The following is a 15,948-nucleotide window of genomic DNA, read 5'->3' as shown; positions in this document are numbered from 1 at the left end:
GAAAGCTATCCAAAAAATTTAATTTATTAAAAAAAATTAAAAAAAAAATTAAAAAAAAAAAAAGAAAAAAAAGAAAAGAAAAAAAAATACAAGCTCTTTAAATGCTACATCAAAGCAGTGTAGCAAGGGATGAGGTACTCATTCAAAATTCATGTTAGCCTTATTCTGATAAATTCATTAAAATCTCAAATATTTTGGAAGGTAACTTACTTCATATATGGCATTGAACAAAAATCTGTTCATTCTTTATATTCTGCACATATGGAAGACTGAGCAACACAGCACTGGATTGGGAAGGTATGACAATGATTACAGTGAAAAATGGAAATGACTGTCATGATGAAATGATGCTGTTCAAGATTTCCTGAATTTCCATGACAGCCAATATATGATGTTCTCAACAAACAGATAGCTAGCCAGCAGCCAGATAGACAGACACATACACATAAACATATATAATCTGTATTTTGATTGTGACCGTTCATGATGTTTTTCCATTCTTTCATTATTTACAATTTTTTTACATTTTATACACAACATTTAAGAATATCACTGAAGAATTATCATCAGCAATATAGAAATAAACTGGTCATTGCTTACTACAATTTTCTTGAGCACGTTTTTTCTTTTTCTTTAGCTCCAGAAAAAAAAAAAAAAGCAAATGATCCAAAGCTTGATGCAATTGAAGCCTGTGTCCACAACCTTAAAAATACAAACCTTTATCAATGATTTGTGTCTGAGAGCTTTTTTGCTTTGGCTAATGTGTATAATAAAATTACAGTGTACAAAATTAAAAGAAATAGGAACCATATAAATACTGCAGCAGCCAGCTGAAGGCACATGGGGAAGGGAGGAAGTTTACAAGAACATTCACAATTAAGTCACTGCTGCATTTTGAAAAACTGTTTTGAAAGGAAGGAGGGATGTCTTTTTAGCATGTGCACACACAAACATGTACACAGAGCGATCACAGATACTGTCATGTCAGTTTCCTCCAAGCACATGGGTGCAGCACTATTTTCTTGAAAAGTTAGTTTTGATTGCTGAAGAATACTGTCCAGGAAGAATCTTGCTGCCAGCAGCAAGGGAAGCTATCAAAATAAAAGATTCAGTAATTAAAAAAAACTAAACAAAAACATCTGGATTATAAAATTAAGATTATATGAATTAAATGAACATATCAGAAATGATCATTAAAAATTCATAATTTTCATATTAAGTATAAAATTACCTGCTAGCATCCCAAAACGGTGCAATTTCTGCTCTAAGCCATTTAGCTTTTGGGTATTCATTTAACGGGGAATAAATCCTTAATTATAACGTATGTTATAAATAGTAGGGGTTGATGATTGAAGTTGCAAGGAATATCATAAAAAAGTTATTCTCTAATAATATTGACAATATGATGCAATATTTACAGTTTCAAACTATATTAATATGAATTTATCAAAAGGACTAATATCATTAGCAGATCATAACTATATATAAAATGGGATATCCCATATTAATAAAACTAAAACACAAGTTAAATTTAATTAAGTTTCACTCAATAGAAGTTAAGTATAATTTAAAAAAAAAAAAAAAAAGAAGAAAAAAAAAAAGGGAGTTACAGAGAAACTGTTCAAGCTGGTCACTGATGTAAATAAAATTGTTCAACAAAAATATTGAGCTTAAAACACCACACAAATATTAAGTGCATAATAAAATGGCTAATGTGTATAATAACAAAGCACACCAAAAGTAAAACAGAGAACAGGTAGTAAAAATGTACTTGACATATTACGAGCATTAGTATATAATATAACAGAGTAATTTCAACTTTAGATATTTTACAATATATTTGACAGCCCAGAGACATAGCAATGTTATAATGATTAGTGATGGCTACACCACAAATCTCTATACATAGAAAAGTTTCATCACCATAATCCAAAACAGCAGGTATACAAGGTCACTAATGAGAGTATATAAATCAGTCCTTCTGGAGACTATTAGTCTTCCAATGGTAAAACCTCGTTAATTCTATATATTTGAACAATTCAAACCACTGTTTGGAATATTACCTATATTTTGCATGTTTTATAATTGTGAAAAATTCAAAATTTTGTAATCCAATGTCATTATTTAGTCCCAAGAAGTAAAGCTTGAAAATAGGCACTACAAAAAAGCAGAAGATTTTTTCATTCAAAAGAAAATGATAGCTATCCAAGAAATAAAATTACAAATTTAAACTATAAATTATTTTATAGTTTATAACTATAAATTTAAACTATAAATCTATTATATTTATCATATACATGATAAATCTTTTGATTTCAAGCTTTCAATTCATCTGAATCTCTTCACCTGGAGTGAAGAAAGTATGGAAACAAAGAAATTCCAAATACATTTGCATGTAGTGCATGGACATGTGTATATAATGGAAAAACAAGATAAACCCTCCTTATGCGAATTTTTACAGGCCAGCAAACACGTATTTTTATTCTGAGAAATAGTTAACATTATTTATTTATTAAATAAGCGCCATAATGCAGTTGTATATTGACAATGGATTATTGTTCAATTTAACTGAAAACTATTTTAAAAAATTCCAGCAAAGAAAGGAGTACTTACTCTTTAATTTAACGGTTAATGCCTATGCACCTTTATAAGCAAGCATGCAGTGTGTTTAGAAATTTTTAGTCTGACCATATGAATATTTTTCATAAGTTTTATATAATTTCAGCGTAAATACACCACAGTTTACCCATAAATTTAATTACATAAGTAGTGTAACGGTATCGTTCGATTATATCTCATATTGTGGCTACCTTCCCTGGTATTGCATTACTTTGAATAAATAACGTTTCTATAGTAGAGGAGACTACTGTTATTTATTCTCAGTGGGCAGGCAGGTACCTTGATAATGCAGATATGCCATCACGGTTGCAAAGTTAATTCCACAATATGAGAGATGCCAAATGGTGAAGATAATCATAATATTTTGAATACTAAATGCACAAGGCAAAATGTTATGGGTTGAAATTAACTATATAATGTTAGTGTAAATACACCATAGTTTATCCATAAATTTAACTACATAAGTAGTGTAACAGCATCATTTGATTATGTGAAAAGTTCAATTTTTACTCAAGTTAATTCTACTAGAGAAGCTTTATTTATTCGAAGTAGTGCAATACCTGGTATCTCATTGAGAAGGTAGCCACAATATGAGATATAATCAAATGATGCCGTTACACTACTTATGTAGTTAAATTTATGGGTAAATTATGGTGTATTTACACCGTTATTATATAGTTAATTTCAATCCATAACGTATTATTGCAGTGTGCATTTAGTCTTCAAAATAAAAGTTTTATATAAAAAAATATTTATCATAGCAGCACTTAAAGGAAAGTTGCATTTGATTACCTCTAATGAAATTAATTAAATTACTCAAAATCCCAAAGTTACATATAATAAGCATTATAAGATCAAAATCAATTTTGAAAATCAACATAAAAAAAAAAATAAATAAAATAAGAATAGCTCATGGGGTTCTGTCAGTGATGTACAGAAACTTTGCCAGCAGGAACAAAGTGATTACGCCATTGTATAAAGCAAAGGTTGCATCTTGAATAGTGCACAGAAGTCTGGAAGCCCCATTTTAAGAAGGATGTGGATCTTTTGGAAAAAGTGCAGAGATGAGTAACCAGATTAGTCAAGAACACAAAGGGGTACTCTTACCACAAAAGATTTCAGTTCTGCATAGTGCAGTGCTTGGAAACTGGGAACTTTCAAGGAGACCACACTGACTTTAAGACTTTAAACAGATGAGTAAATTTGATGATGCTGGTATTCTTACTCTTTCATGAACAACATGCAAGGGGATAAATTTAAATTAAAAAATTATGGCTGCTGGACAGATGTGAAAAGTTTGCTTTTGGTCAGAGAGTAATTGACTGTTGGTACAAACTACTATCTGGTGTTGTGGAAGTGGGCAGCATAATAAATTTAGGGAAGAATTGGACATATTATTAAAGGAAATGGATACATGAAGTGGGCCGTGTTGTGTTTTGGCTAATGCTGTATAAGTCGATGATGCTGCCTTGCATCACTGACCACTACTAATACTAACTGAATAAAAGGCAAATCTTTTCTGCTAAATCTACAGAAAATAGTTTAACTGTGGCCTTTACCACTTTAAAATTTAAAAACATTTGTGCAATAATAGAACATTAAAAAAGTCTCAAACTTGGTAGGTCCTGGAGATATGTGTGCACGTGCGCATGCACACACACACACACTTTTTTTTTTTTTTTTTGAAAAGGGAGTACTTTTCAAAAAACAGCAGAAAAACACTGATATAGAGTATAAGCAATTTAACCACTTGTTGCTTCAGCTGTCTTGATTTGTAAACTTATTTTCCTTAGTCAAACACTACACAGTATCCTTACAATGTACTTTAGGTTACATGCAAGATGGCCAGCTATTCATTCAAGCAGAGCAAATAAATTACATACGAGGTTATTGTTGGTTTTTAGGCACATTGGCAACTTAGACCATATTGCACCACTGTGTACTATTTGTAGAATGTGTGTTCACAAGCTGATGTGCATGCTGTGGTGGCTGAAATTTATAAATTTAAAACAGGAATAACTAATGTGGGAAAACCCTATTCCCTGTAACAATTTATTATGGGGAAGGAAAATACATATATTTACAGATATATATTTGTAAAATAATAAGAGTAGTTTACCTCAATATAGTACGTAGAAGACTTCCAAAGACTTCCACAACCTAAGCTAAAGATACTCTCCAGAAATTAAAATGAAAAAATTGAACGAGAGTATCATACGGAAGTGTTCTACGTATTATACTGAGGTAAACTCTTCTTATTATTTTACAAATATTAATATCAACGTAGAACGTATTGAGCATTACAGCTCTGATTCATACTATCTAATAGATATATATTTTAAATTAAATTTAGGAAACACTTGAAGCATGAAATAAATACAGCAAAATAATTAATGCTGTTAATAGGGTTATAGGTAAGGCAAGGTGCTATTTTGTTTCTACAAATCTAACCACCTTTATATCAAAACAAAACAAAAAGAGAGAGAGAAAAAAAGGGGGGGAGGGAAGAAAATAACTTGTTTTGATATGAAACGGTTATGTTCACAAGGCTTTTTTGTCAATATAAAAAAAATATAGATATCAGTATATATTTAAAAATATATACTGACATTTAAAAATAGATAAATATTAATGTTAATATAGCACATAATTTATATTTATTATATATAATAAAAAATAAATAAAAAAAATCTACTTGTCACTTTGCTGCCCTTTTAAAATTTTGTTAATTTTATTAGCAATGGAATTGGTGCTTTCCTTGAAGTTTTGAATACACACTCACAATATTTTGCCTAACATTACTGTTTTCTGATTGTGATGTTGATAGTCCTAAGGTCAAAGAGAAAGGCATTGACGATGAGAGTGATATCACTTCCACATAAGGATGGATATAAAATAAAACTAATAAGGAATAAAATATGTCCAATGTTTATTGTACTTGTTCTTCCATACAATAGCAGACTGTTTCTTAAAAATAATAAAAAAGTTACCTGTTTCATCAACACAACCTAAGCTGTAAATGAATTTAGCAAATTTCCTTACCCTATACTAAAATGGGCAAAAGATATTTAGATAGATAGATTCAGAAGATAAAAAAAAAAAAAAAAAAAAAAAAAAAAGTTTTCATCACTGAATAAAATACATTAAAACAGTGTACTGGTTTCTTCTAGCTTAGCACAGATGTATGTCAACAATAATCAGATGAATTACATAACACACATCCAGGGTAGATCCACATTACTGTGATTAACTTTTTTGTTAATTCCTAGAATAAGTAACATTACTGCTAAATAAAACTGTTGGAAAAATGTGTATACTTGGGTGTAACACTGAACAAGAAGCCAGACACCCCAATTATACTTGGGAGTTGGTGGGTAGGATGTGGCACTCAACAGATCAACCTCAGAAGTTTGAGTTTTGTAAGGAGGCAAGTAGGTCTTGTAATACAAGTGATTATTTTATTCATTAATTTATAAATACATTAAAACAAAAAAGCTAAAGACGTGAAAGACCAATATACTACACTGACCTGACCGTTCTGAAAATTACTGCATCTTCCTTGTAGAACTTGTTGATCCTGAATGGCAGATTCACACCTTTTTCGGCCTAAGCCGTCTTCAGAGTGGTAGAATAACATCATAAGCCTACTTTTATGTCGGTAGGCCATACCACTGCGCTAAAAAATGATAATATAGAACCCTATGTATTTATGATTTAAATCCGCATCAAAGGGTGGTGTAAAGATTGTAATCTTCACAAGTTGTTGTGTTTAAATTTAATAACCTGTGCTATCAGTGATTTGGAAATTAATCAGATGATTTTTATTGTTATAATTTGCAGAAATTTAATTTTAAAAAATTTTGACAGAAACTAAAAATCAGTAATAAAGAGCTGTTTTCTTTAATTTATACAACTGGACAACTTTTATCTATTTCAATAACGCAGAAAAAGTTTTAGTTACGGTGGCTGGCAATATTATCATGAAATAAAAAGCAAATAAAGCCTGAGCTGTATGCATGTGACAACTTCATGAGTCAAATATAGCCAATATTTGAAATGTAGTACGAAAGTATTGTATAGATAATATGCGTAATGACATAATTAAGAGCAGGAGTTATGGAAGTGAACATTTCAGATATGGATTAACTAAATATATTTATCTAAGAGTTCATATGTTAGTTTTACAGTGGTTTAAGCTGAAGTTATTCTTCTACTGTACTATTCATCAAGTGGATATTAATACAAAAAAATGGTGTGTGTGTTTGCTTGCATGCGCACACACAGGTGCATTTGCATTATCCTTCAAAGTATAAAGAGAAACACTGGATTTATAGCTTCTATTATATATATATAGATGGATTATTTTAGCTAAAGAATCCAGGTAGGCTTTTTTTTTTGCATCAAAGTGGTGTTATTAAATAGACTCAGTTTATCAGAACTTTAAATTCAACTTCTAAAGGGATTACCATGCTTGCTAGAAATGGCATTGTCACTTAACATAGGAAAAGTGACACATGGTAGATTATTTCTCTAGTTATCACCACACAAGATTTATATTTCATTTCATAATCATTGTTCACTACAGTGAATTTCCATCCATTGTTTTGGTAAAGCACATCTATTTTATTTCTTTTGTCAAAAGTACTCATGTAATTGATCTTCTCATCTTGTACCATCAATAGGAATTAGTGGGTTTTATACTCAGTTCTGTGTGTAATTAAGTTTTATGTTGTACATTTGTCAACATTGTAAGGTTTTGAAATGTTGTTCACTTTCTTTGGAGATACGGTATATTAAAATTTTATATTATCTAAATAAAGAGTGAAGTTTTCTTGGATGATCATCTATCTTAATGTTAAACTTTGCAGTTTCAATTTTGCATATGGCAAAATCAAAGCAGTATCAAAGTAATGATATACATACTTATTCTTATAAAGAATAAATATGTACAACCTTATTTTAATTAATTCAGCTGGTCACTGTATTTATTCTCTATTAAATGCTAATACTGTATTATAATTATATCATTCGTAAATCTTATTTTAAGATCGCTAAATTTAAGAGATGAGATAGAAAATATTGGTCATATCAAGAAGGGTTAAAACACTTGTTATGCCTATGTTACTCAAGAACACTGGAGTAACATTTACATAGGCATAACAAGACTTTCAAGACAAGCTATACTTTGAAATAATTGCAAATGTGTGAAACTGTACGTTGCAGAAAAATGAAACTAGAAGCTGCAGATATGTGCCACCGATAGCTGGCTGATTAATGAAGTATGGAGATTATACATATATTCACATGTTCGGATTTTAATTAATAATTCAGTCCAATTACTTATGTAATAACATTGGGAAGTCTTAATTTTGATTTATTTAAAATCAAAATTAAGACTGGTGGGAGGGAGAGAGAGACTTATATTTTTGATGTTTTAGAACTACAATTCAAATTACAACCTATATACAAGTATTATTGCAACCAAGTAATTTAAAAGACTAATTGACTGTTGTAGTATCTCATTTAGCAATACAAGTTCAAAAATTAAGGTAAAAGGATATTCTTAATACTTGCAATAAAAGTTGATAGGTAAAGTTAAGAGACCTAAAGATTCTCTTTTTATATACAATGCAACCTTGATATAATGTTGGTGTCAGGTGACAACTTCAATAGCCACATTATAAGCAAAGCATATTATAGCCAAAAAATTTTTTTAACCATTTCCCCCCTGTTTTTTTTTTTGTTAACATAAATACACTTTACTTAGTAAATACTTTATTTACTAATGTTTTATGAGCATAGAGACTAAAAGAAAGTATTCCCTTTACATTTTATGCACCCATTTTGCCAGAACTGATAACAGCATTTTTTTCAGTACATAATTCTTAATATGTCACTGTGCCTTCTGTTTGTCAATTGTCTTCTCACTGTTCACAGAGGCTGCAATCTCTTCCTCACACAGGTAATGTGCAACTAGAGCTTCTGCTCAATCCAAGCAGCCAGGTCATTTCCTCCAAGACTGCCACCAAATACATTACAAGCAGCTTTTGCTTCTTGTTCTGAAAATGCTCCAAATTCAAGGTTAGTATTAGTGATCTCATCTTTCGCAATACATTTTTCCAGCAGTGTCCAGCTGTTGAGTTTACCTTCTCCGAAGCTAATCCAATATCGTATGCAATGTCTTTCATCAGTGTTAATGTTTTCAGAAATTCTAGAACTTGAATTTCTGAGTTCACAATATCAGCAAGTAGCTCACAGCGATAGCAGACTCTGAAGGCTTGAATCATGTCCTGATCCGTAGGTTGAATTAGCGCAGTTGTGTTCCTTGGCAAAAATGCAACTCTAATCATGCCATCTTTCAATTTCAGGATATCAGCTAAAAGATGAAGTGGGCACTGATCTAACAGTAACATAGGCTTTTTTGTAACAGTAACAGAAGTTTTTTGGAAAGCAAGTGATGTCTCATTGATGGTACAAACTCACTTTCAAACCATGAAGCAAAAATATTTCTTGTCATACAAGTGTTGGAGCAATTTTTATAAATCGCAGGTAGAGATTTCATGTTGATGTGCTTAAAACACTGAGGACTTCAACTTTTACTGCTGTGTAATGGCTTTATCTTGTGATTTCCAGTTGTGTTTGCACACGCACACACACACACAGAGAGAGAGAGAGAGAGAGAGAGAGAGAGAGAGAGAGAGAGAGAGAGAGAGTCGTTATGCAAATCAAAGCAACTGCAGGTGAACTACGACACGTTCGTGGGTCAGGACATGGTATTTAAAAACACCCGATACCGAGCTCTGTTAATCAGTGTTACGCTTGTTCTTTAGCTGGGAAAGGCAGTCATAAGCGGGTTTGATAAAAGTCAAGTTGTAATGGCCAGATGACTGGTGGGGTGCTCACAGTCAGCCGTGGTTAGTACCTACTGAAAGTGGAAATGCTGGTGATGAAAGTAATGTGTCACAACACAAAGTACAGGCAGGCCTCGATTAACGCGATTAATTCGTCCCGCGAGCGCATCGCGCAAAACGGAAACGCGTTAATCGAATATCATAACCAATAAGGAAAATTATAATTGGTCCTTGAACTTCTGGAATGTCCATAAAGAATTTTAAAAATACCTTTTAAATAACTTTTTAACTGTATATAATGTAAAAGATCAAACCTTTTGTTTGGGGTTCTCTGCGATACGAAAGATTTCATCTAATTCTTTTACCGTTATCTCCTTCGCGGTAACATTTTCATCTGGCTCACTCTGGTCATTTAAAAATTTGAATTTTTAAATGCAAGTCTGCATTGACTTTATTAGCAGGAGACAAACAACACGTCTTCTTCCGATGGTTGATGGAACACACCGAGGCGGGCAGCAAGCAAACGTTTGTTTATTGACCGTACGACTCGCGGTAAGCTTAACGCGCGATTGAAATATTTTTCAACTATCGCATAAAAAAAAAAAAAAAAAGATCACATTAACTGGAAATTTGCATTGTTTAAAGTGAAAAGTGGTATCATTTTTCAAATAGCGTTAACTGAATATAGCATTAATTGAATTTGCGTTATGCGAGGCCTAGCTGTACATCGAACCCTGCTGAAAATGGAGCTGTGTAGCTGCAGGCTGCTCAGAGTGCCCATGCTAACCACGGGTCACCAGCGACAGCACCTATAATGGGCACGCGAGAATCAAAACTGGACCTTGAGTGATTGGAGGAAGGTCGTCTGGTCAGATGAATCACGTTTTCTGTTGTACCATGTGGACAACCGGGTACGTGTGCATTGTTTACCTGGAGAAGTGATGGCGCCCAGATGCACAGTGGGACAAAAACAAGCCGGTGGCAATAGTGTAATGCTTTGGGAGATGTTATGCTGGGATACCCTGTGTCCAGTCATCCATGTGCTGGGCACTCTGATGTCTACCACCTAAATAAGCATCACCTGTGGTCTGTGTTGGAACAGCAACTCTGATCCGTGGCATCTCAACCACGGACCCTACAGGAGTTAAAGGATCTGCTGGTTACATGTTGGTACCAGATAATACAAGACACATTTAGAAATTTTGTAGCATCCATTCCCCGCTGGGTACAGGCTATTTTGGCTGCACGTGGAGGACCAACATCATATTAGGTAGGTAGTCATAATGTTTTGGCTCATCAGTGTGTGTGTGTGTGTGTGTGTGTGTTAAGAAAAATCAGAAATCCCTTCCAAGTTAGCTTTGTTCATTATTTGCAGGAGGGAGAACATTAACCTCAGATTGAAAAATATCAAAATAAAAGAAATCCAACTCAGAAGATGAAATTTCAGGAAGGTTCTTATCCCACCTCTTAATATGAGTATTATATACAGAACAAAGAAACTGGTTGATTAATTCAAGTGGAAAGGTTGAAATTTTCTAAACTAAACTATGATGATCTACTGAAATAGTTCCAAATTTTGCTAAATGAAGGTTTAATTCTTATGGTACCAATTTCTGAAGATTTTGAACAAGGATGATCACAAATATAAAATGAGAGCCATAAAAGAGAGGGGGGGGGGGAAATTGCAATTCGAAAAATTATATTTTTTTTTTTCTCTAACTGCCCCCTAACTTATATTAACTCAACATAGCATTTTGAATTCTGTCTTTACATCTTGATTTGTTGGCAGGTAAATGGAATATTGAGGAATATTAAATGAAAGTTTACTGCAATGCATACTGTCGCAGCTTCCAGTTTGAGAGAGAAATGGGTGGGTGAATTACATTTACAATGCATTTAACCCTTTCAGAAATACAAATGTAGATCCATTTGAAAGGTTGACTTGTACAATGTTTGTTAAAGTATGAACTATCTTAATTCTAGCATATGCTGCCATTTATTATTTGTATTTCCAACCAATTCTAGACAGCTCATAATAAATGGCTAGGGTTGTCAGATGTCCAGTTTTGATCCAGATAATGACTGGTATCTGCTCAATTTGTTTGTGTAACTTTTGTATCCTCTAAATTTTGTAACCATTGTTGCTGTTTAGGTAGAACTACATTAAGTAATCTTTATTATTCTCAGATAGCTAGAATAATAAAATTCTAACCATTTCAATGAAATATAAATTTTTATGAACAGATGAACATAACGGTTTCTTCACTGAATATATGCAATGTAAGTATTCATTTTTTAACATACTTCTCAACTGCTTGTTAACAGGAGAGTGATTCTACAGGGATGGGATACACTTAAATAGAAAGGGTGCAAGAATATTTGCTGATGCTATCAAGGCAGAGTTAGATGGGTCGGAAAACTGCTAGCTTAAGGGGGGGGGATACACAGACTAATAGATTAACAGTAGCTGCTGGCAGAGGTAAAAGTGATTCTTGCACTACTATTAAAATGTAATTGAGCAGCAGCCTGGAAAGCAAGGCAATGGGGATTTCCAGGACTGCTGGGAGTCATAGTGGAACAAGTAAATACACGGGCTGTGTTAGGATAACTAAAAGTAGAAACAGGTGCATGTATACTTGAATGTACACCAATGCTAGGAGTATAGTTAATAAATTCAATGAGCTTGAAGTGAGTCAAGACATCAAAGGCAGATGTTGGGATATCAGAGACATGGTGTCACACAGACATAAGCAGTGCAGAACTGGAATTTGGAGAGTACAATGTGTACAGAAAGGATAGACAAAACAGGAGGGGTTATGCTGTTAATTAAGAAACACAAATGTTTCTTAATTACCTTTTTTAGAAACACATTTTTTATGTGCCTGTTTATTTGTGAATTTTCTTTAAATTTTTCTACTATGTACACCATCTCACATTGTTATTTCTAATAGTTGATATAGTTTTATTAAACGGCAACCTCAAAATAGCCTTGAAAATCAGAAGGAAATCACACTTGGTAGACACTGTTATCCAATTTTTGACTTACAAAAACTGAAGAAAAAGAAAAAAAACAAACTGAAATTTGGATTCAGAAATTAACAGATTTTTCACAATTTTATTCTAATCATAGGCAATTATGGCAAATAGGGTAACACTGAAATTTATTTATTTAGTTATTCAAAATAAGAAGAAATTAATATTTAAAAGCATCAATGCACAAAAATTTCATTTTAAAAACATCAGTGTTTTATGAAGAAATTCCCTCCAGAGCTTACCCCCATCAGACACCAATTACAGGGAGCCCACACACAATAATAAAAATACTAAATTACTTTTATTATAAATTTTTGCTGAATTTATTTATTATAGCAGGATTTTACTATATCTCTTATTTTATTCACATATTTAAATTTTTTTAATAAGCTACTAGGGGGCTTTGCCCCCTGCTCGTCCACACTCATGCATGCTTTTCTACGTAAAATGTAGAGGTATCAGAGTAAGTCAAATCTCTTATACGTAAAAGACACCTGTTGAAATGCACTGGTCGATATCTAATCAGGAAATGATCTATGTAATTATTTACTTGTGCATTTGTAGTGCGCGGCATTCTCAAGGTCGAATAAATATTACGGTAAAATTCCAGAATGGTGTACACCCTCTAACATGGCGGCAAACAAAACAATGGGAAAGCAGTGATTGACAAGTTGTGACTCCCATATTTCAACAAATGGACAGGAACAAAGCAGTGATTGGTAGATGTCAGTGATTTCCCCACCCACTGTCCTCCTAGGTTGATGTGCCTAGGGTGTTTTTCCCCACATTTGCCACTGTTTTTAAATCAGGAACTGGTTTTCCCATTTTAAAACAGTAGGATGGAGAGATAAACACTATCTAAGCTAAGCCCCCCCCCCCCCCTCTTTGATGACACAAAACAATCAGAAAAGGGAGATGCCATCACCTGTCAATTATTGCAGTCTTCCTTGCTTTCATCGAAGTACCTGCGCGGTACTATACTGAACTTCAGCCAATATCACTGTAATTATTTACCTGCATTTACACAGGTCACTTAGGAAAAGGCCTTTTGCTTCGGGTTCCCATAACGCATGAGGAATGTTGCATCCGAAAGAGGACTAAAATATTTAATTGAAATATTTACAAACTATACAAATATTTAAAATCTTTACAAAATACTAAACTACAGTATTTACAAATACTGTATACCAATATTCATTAATATACAAAAAACGTTACAATGGAACGTCAAATGTTAGACAGCGAATCACGTGCATGAGGTTGGCGAACGTTATGGAGGCAGTTTGTCAATAATTAATTGCATTTGTAGTGGCATAATTGCCTTGCTCTCTTCTTCCATTGGCTCAAATAAATATCACTAGGAGGAAAGCATTTTTAATGTACAGAGAGAAAACTGCAATCATTAATCCAGTATGACAACCAATTTGCATATTAAAATTTGTGATCTCAGTTGTCAACTTAAATTTTTATTCAATTCTACATTATATGTTTTGCTATGTATAATATACATAAATTAATGTAAATGCAAGAAATCAAAATACTACCTAAACCTTAAATTAGGTTGCTGTTATGATAAGAAATAGTAAAAATGTTTATAAAGTCAAAGCAAAAAGTTCTAGGACTGAATTTGTCCTAGAATGTTTTGATCCTAGCTTCTTTTTTTAGCCCTTTATGTTATCACTTTTATGAAGCCCAATCAGAAATATACGGGTTAAAAAAAAAAAACTTGCATCAAAATTTACACCAAATATCTATCAGGGTAACTAGGAAGCTGGAAGAATTCTATCCTGTTTCCCCCTTTCAAATTTCCAGACAAATCACTTTAACCAATGAAGTGCCATCTACTTACCTGTTTTAGCAGAACAGTATGGACTACTGACATAAAAAAAGATTTTAAGTTAGTCTATAAGACCTTTGATGGTGACTCTTAACTGAAAATCATATAGCTTATCATTCAAAGTCAACAGGTTTTACAAGGAAGATGCTACAGGGAGCAAAAATGGTCAGATCAGTTTGGTGTGTATGTATATATATATATATATATATATATATATATATATATATCAAGAATATTCCCTGTATATGCATGTGACTATGCACAAAAATTCTACGGTCTGCCTCACAAAGGCAACTACAAATATATATATATATATATATATATACTACACTATGTTAAATGGATACTACAGGCTAAAAAAATAAATAAATAACAATCTAGTGGTTGTTTATAACACTCACCTGGTATAGACAACCACTGCACATTAAATAAAATAAAATAAAAAATTAAGGGCATAATGATCACACTATCTCATTTCTTTTGAAGGGCTAACCTCGACCAGAATGACATATCTCGTACTTCTATTTTTATAAAATAAAATAATCTTAATTTGAAGTATCTGAACAAGACAAGAATGTCATTTAAATTTATAATCATTAAGTATATATACTTCTGCTAAATTCAACTTTGAGTATGGTTTCCAGGTGTCTGGTTTGATCCAAACAGGCTGGTAAACAAACTGAGCAAACACAGAACAAACAAGACTTTAAAATAACCCTCATGGCACCAGGAAGTAAATAAAGACATCTTACATTTAGGGAACTTTGGTGTAACCATTTCTAAGGTTTTGGAGATGAATAATTGTGATATTATGTGTGCATAAATGATTTTTGCTTGTTTTCCAAAGCAAATATATGCTCTCAAGTAATGGAACGATGTGAGAGTTCTGAAGATCTAGGACAATTACCCACAACTGAAGCAACATATTGATTAAGTCTAATTCCAGGGTACACCCAGTTAAACCCTATTTTGAAAAACTGCAAAAAATACTATAAATAAGGTTATGTTTCTGAAGATAACTAGCTGGTCTATGAAATGGCCAAGATTTGAAAATGGATTAAAACTTACAGATAGGTTTTGCTATCCTGTAGTCTGTATTTCTACATAATTTATGAAAACCACTCTTAAATAATAAGAAATGATTTTTTTTCTGTAATTTGTCTGGCTGATTAATAGCTTGCTCTTTTATGGATAAAATTAAGTTCTCAGGATACACACGTTTCATAAGTTATAATCTAAATTATAACCTTATGTCATGAAAGGCTGTAAATATTTTTTTGATCTCGGATAAATATAACTCTGACAGGAGAGCACTTAAATTAAGACCCATTGGTAATCAGTAAATCTGCCTGTAAATCGTAATTTCAAAAGTAAGAAAATTTGTTTCAATTAAAAGTTTTACTAATTCAATTCTATGCAGGAATCTTGTTCTCACTTTAAAAAGAGTTTGGCCATTGAAAAGTAAAGCCCATAAAAATGAGGTGGAAACTATCAAAAATAAAAGTTTTTTTTTCCTAACACAAGTCACTTATTTTCTAGAGAAATAAGCTATTGGTTGGTTAGATGTTATTGGTAATCTACTGTTAACCAACTAGAATAACCCTGCAC

The 15,948-nt window shown here is 32.5% G+C and overlaps 1 protein-coding gene across 3 annotated transcripts in view; it reads right to left on the bottom strand.

The window, feature by feature from the left end:
• Positions 1-614: 614 nt before the first annotated feature.
• The window catches only part of LOC150087293 (serine/threonine-protein phosphatase 2A 55 kDa regulatory subunit B beta isoform-like), a 217,783-nt gene continuing 202,449 nt past the window's right edge, over positions 615-15,948 (bottom strand). For 2 of the 3 annotated variants that reach the window (XR_016546876.1, XR_016546877.1), the window contains exons 10-11: positions 6,149-6,295; positions 616-1,091 (exon numbers count right to left, since the gene is read on the bottom strand). The gene's annotated coding sequence lies outside the window, so the exon portion shown is untranslated. Of the gene's footprint in view, positions 1,092-6,148; positions 6,296-15,948 lie in introns of all 3 variants that reach the window. The other variant, XM_090371959.1, reaches the window with a different exon arrangement.

Source organism: Mastigoproctus giganteus, chromosome 4 (assembly GCF_048544385.1).
Source record: "Mastigoproctus giganteus isolate SK-2022 chromosome 4, ASM4854438v1, whole genome shotgun sequence".
Taxonomy (NCBI): Eukaryota; Metazoa; Arthropoda; class Arachnida; order Uropygi; family Thelyphonidae; genus Mastigoproctus; species Mastigoproctus giganteus.
Note: the sequence above shows the minus strand (reverse complement) of the source record. Positions and strands in the feature narration are given on the sequence as shown.